Source organism: Podarcis cretensis, assembly GCF_951804945.1.
Source record: "Podarcis cretensis genome assembly, chromosome: 5".
Lineage (NCBI taxonomy): Eukaryota > Metazoa > Chordata > Lepidosauria > Squamata > Lacertidae > Podarcis > Podarcis cretensis.
In genome coordinates, this window is record NC_137174.1 from 78397632 (window position 1) to 78402707 (window position 5076).

Sequence of the window (5076 nt, forward strand, 5' to 3'; positions counted from 1 at the left end):
TGTGGTCTATTTTCCACACTGACTTGCAGAGGTTCTGGTTCTCCTGGGTCTAAGATAAGGGTCTTTCCCAGCCTTATCTTAAGGTGGTTTTGTGATTTGAATTTGCTAACTTTTGAATGCCTCTACCACTGGCTTACTGCCCTTCCCACCCTTTTCTGTTTCACAACAAACTATAGTTGTGTTTTTACACCTAACTATAGTTTTTGCTTGCTCTCCAAACCATGATTGCCTTCAAGGCAGTCAGCTCATGGAACAGGCCCAAACATCTGATCTAAGTGCATTACTTAGGCTGATAAGTCGATGTGTGTGGGGGAAGTATTCTCCCAACTAACCTTGCTTCCTAAGCAATGGAGCACAGGTCTTCAGGTCAGGATTCATAGGTGGGTCATGAGACCATCCCAGGTGGGTTGCAGCAAAGCTTTTGCTGCCATATTTGGCTCCAGGTAAGGCTGACCAAACCAAAGGAGCACTACATGTGTTGCCTGGACTAGAACACATTTTTCCAATGAGACACTTGTTTTACCCATTTCCATGGAGTGCTGCAAAGTGCCAGGAGAAAGTCAAGAGCCTTTTTCAATAATGCTTGTAGCAAGGGAACTCTCTATGGAACAGGAACACTAAGTTCCGTTTCTGGTCTGTTTCTGTGGCTTTCTAGACTTTTCCCAGAGTATTAACTATGCTGGACACTAGAACACAGAAGTGTCCACTGTGGTAGATAGAATACAGAAGTGTCTGTTGCGGTGGGTAGCTTGGCTGCCAACTGGTTGCCATCATGGCAGTCGCTGGGGGCCCAGGAAGTGATGTCTGGCTACAGGAAGTGAGATCTAGAAGGAACAAGGATGCCAAACCATCCTCACTCCACTCCTTGCAACCTGGGCTGGTTGGGAGGAAAGTTCTTTGCTGGACATAGAGGATAATCCAGTTACAGATCTCTCTGTACAGTTGCCAAGTTCTTAATTGCTTGAGTGGTCCTGCTTTCATTTCCGTCCTCCCTGAATCACGTACTCCTTTCTCCCATTTCAGACCACATGCCTGCTACACTGGTTTTTATTTAGCAGTAATGCTAAGGAAACGCTATGTATCTTACTCTGTGAATTGCCCTTTTGGGTTTAATAATGTGCATTATTAGCACCATTTTAAAATCAAAAGTGCATATGTGAATGAGTTGGGAGCCAGAGGTAGGTCTCAGGTCTGGATCAATTGAAGACCACTGAGAAAGTAAGTGGTAGCATTTTGCTGGAATTGCAAAGACTTTGCTGTGGATCAATCACTCCTTCCTTCTTTCAGTAGCTCATTATGAAGCTCTTTAGTCACCAAAGCAATATATGCTTTGGAATATAATTAGGAACATACCAGCCTGGTTGTACCAGGTCAAAGGCCCACCCAGTTCAACATTTTGCTTCACATGGTGGCAAACAAACAAGGCATGAAAGTCCTTTCTTGCTGTTGTTCCCTAGATATTGAGTGGCACACTGCTATGGTGGAGAACCTCCATCCCTTGGCCTTAAACTGACCTGGCAGGGGGTTCCAGTTAGACCTTTCACCCAAGCTGTAGCCACCTGCCCTACACCTTACATCATCCCTGACATGGCTGGGATTGGCTGCACTGCAGCTGGCAGAGTTTACCGCCAGCACCAATCAGCTGACGGGCACCGAGACGGAGCCCCTTTGAAGGTGCACTGACATACTTCCTCTGAATGTGGGACTTCTGTAGCAAGTGGAGTGCACATGTGTGACCTTACCTATTTCATATAGCAGTCGATGTTTTCAGCCTTTCTCTGTGCTCTTTTTAACGCTTTTCCTTTATGGCACACATACTACTTCTCCTAAAGCTGCATGTGACGTAGCAGTCATTTGTGCACGGTTAACTGAGTTAACTTTAGCACGGAGACTCAAAGTCTCCTAGAACAAATTTCCCTTACAGCTGCAGTATTTACAAGAATAGGCAGTGGCCTATTTCTGTTCCTTTGGTCACATGAAATCCTGTTTGTGGTCCCCTCTTGAGGAAGCGCAGAGGGGAGCGAATTGCACATCAGGGAAACTGTTGCTTCCATTGGCCAATCTGCAAACTTCTGGTGTGAGAAATGGTTGGCACGGAAAAAAAGAAGTAGAAGTGAGAATAAAATTTTAGTCGAGGTTATCATGTGTGGGATAATGTGTTATTTAAGTTTAATCATATGAAACATCTTCAAAATGTAATTTTAGGAGACAGTTGATACCTATAATTCTAATAGCATAAACATGGTGTGATAATATGAGGCACGTTTGTCTTTTTAATAGCTAAGCTTAGCTGTTGTTTAAAGGTGTATGGGGCAGTGTCCTGGCGCATGGGACTCCTGCCATGCTCCTGTTGCTGCTGTGCTGCCAGAAGCTAAGGGAGCAATCCTAACACGGTGAGGCCATTGTTGCAAATGCAGCCCTGCCATGTACGACACTCAGGGCAGCAGCAGGAGGCAGGCAAGAAGATCTCTGCACCAGCCTGGTGCAGTTGGGCTGCACTGGGTCAGATGCTTTCACACGGCAGCAGGCTCAGTGTGCATTTGGGGGTTTTCTACTTGTGGCTGCTAATGGGGAACCACACTGGTTGTACAGTGGTACCTTGGGTTAAGAACTTAATTCATTCTGGGGGTCTGTTCTTAACCTGAAACTGTTCTTAACCTGAAGCTAATGGGGCCTCCTGCTGCCGCTGCGCTGCCGCTGCACGATTTCTGTTCTCATTCTGAAGCAATGTTCTTAACCCGAGGTACTATTTCTGGGTTAGCGGAGTCTGTAACCTGAAGCATATGTAACCTGAAGCATATGTAACCTGAGGTACCACTGTACTTCTACTCACATGTTCAATGGGTGGAAGCGGTCCACACCACTAGACTGAAGCTGGTCATCTGTGTTTATGGTTAATACCGTAGTTTCTGCTGGCTCTGCTTATATTTCATTTTGTTTCGTTTGCAAAAGCATTACAGAAAATTAGAATATATGTATATCTGCCTGCCTGCCTGCCTGTCATCTATTTACTGTACTTACTCCCTCCCTCCCTCTCTGAGAACTTAAGGACACTGCCATTGCAAAACCTTTCACCGGAAGAAAAATTGAGACCTTTTTTTTTTTTTTTAAAGCCATCCAATGCAGTATAGAGTCAGAATATATATATTTTTAAAAGGTAGTCTCATGATCTTTAGCCTCTTACTTTGTGGGTAGATTACAAATTTTAATAATTGTTGCTATTCACTGGATCTTTCTATACACTTTTGGAGAATTCTTGCCAGGTTTCTCTAGTGCAAACACCTACACTTTTGTATTTCTCATTTTGATTTCAGTTAAGTGTTTTCGTTTCTCAGCTGTATATTATATTCATTTTAAATTTTTATGTTGTGAACTGCTCTGTGATCTTTGGATGAAGGGTGGTATACAAATTTAATTAAAGAACAGCAACTGGATATTTAATTTTGCACTGTGAAAATAAATGAAAGTTCTGTGTGAAAATCATCAGCACTGTCAGAGAAGTTTTTTCACAGTAGTATGTTATTAGGTAATAATATTAACCAGGAAATTTTGAAATTGTGTCATTTCCGACAAAAAAAAGTGTTGCTTCCTATTTTCAGGATCTTCAGTGCAGCTTTAAGGTGAGGTTATAGTTAGTGCTCTAACATCAGCCTAAAACTGCCTTGTGGTTGAGAAATGACAATTCTTTCTAGGAAAGCTTAGCAGCTAGGCTAAGATCACAGTGGAACATTTTTTCAGCTGAAGGGATGCATTCCTTCTTGGTTAACTTTCTGGGCATGCCAGCAGTAGGTGGGACCAAAAGTGAAATAAGTGGGCAGGGCCACTACACAACCTTAGTTACTAGTTCAGCCTAAAGAAAATACATTTGTCAATACGTTCCATGGGTAGGCAGGGCTTCAGTCCTTGCATTTACTTTTGTGAGAGTTTTACAAGAAGCAGCAAACCTCTTTATAACAGAAACAAGCTGTGGTCCTGACAGAATAACCTTTATTCCCTAAATGCCTCTATCTGATAAAGCATTACTCATTTTAAAGTGAACTTTTGACACATTTGCAAGTCCTAGTTGGTTTACAACAAGCTGTTTGTTAATGTGCAAGCGTGCAACAAGAGAATGATGGCTCTGATGTGATTCAGAAAAAGTAAACAACTTCTGTACATTCACCATTGTTAAATCATTGTGACAGCTACATCCTAGAACCAAAGTACAATGCTTAGGTTTTTTAAAACAAACAAACAAACAAACAAACAAACAAACATAGACAGAAAGATATATAGAGTTATATCCAATGCTACTCAAGAGTAGACCCATTGAAATAAATGGGCACAACTAACTTAGGTCCATTAATTTCAGTGGATCTACTCTAAGTGGAACTTAGTTAGATTCAGTGCATGGTAAAGAACTGCCAACATGGTAAGCACCCAAGAGATTGTGATACCTACTTGGGTTGGTTACACAAAGCAAGGCTTCAAAACCACGAAGCAGAATATTATCATTAAAAACCCCAAATGTGTGCTAAGCTAAAAGGCCCTTTAATTTTACTTATTTATATAATTTTAGTGACTTAGGGTAGGGACGCGGGTGGTGCTGTGGTCTAAACCACAGAGCCTAGGGCTTGCTGATCAGAAGGTCGGTGGTTCGAATCCCCGTGATGGGCTGAGCGCCCGTTGTTCGGTTCCAGCTCCTGCCCACCTAGCAGTTCAAAAACACGTCAAAGTGCAAGTAGATAAATAGGTACCGCTCTGGCGGGAAGGTAAACGGCGTTTCCGTGTGCTGCTCTGGTTCTCCAGAAGCTGCTTAGTCATGCTGGCCACATGACCCAGAAGCTGTCTGCGGACAAATGCCAGTTCCCTCGGCCTATAGAGCAAGATGAGCACGCAACCCCAGAGTCGTCCGCGACTGGACCTAACGGTCAGGGGTACTTTACCTTTACCGACTTAGGGTGCAATCAACAACTGTCCTTCCCACTTCGCCATTGCAGGCTGCTGAATCCCCGTAAACCTTGGGGACTGGATCTGAAGCAACCCATTGAATGTCTAACTATTAATGACATTACTAGAGTTCGGAGAGTACGCAAC

At 43.2% G+C, this 5076-nt stretch overlaps 1 protein-coding gene across 1 annotated transcript in view; it reads left to right on the forward strand.

Moving 5' to 3' along the window:
- Nucleotides 1–5076, forward strand: part of MED12L (mediator complex subunit 12L) — a 180916-nt gene that overhangs the window by 105726 nt on the left and 70114 nt on the right. The window lies entirely within an intron of this gene.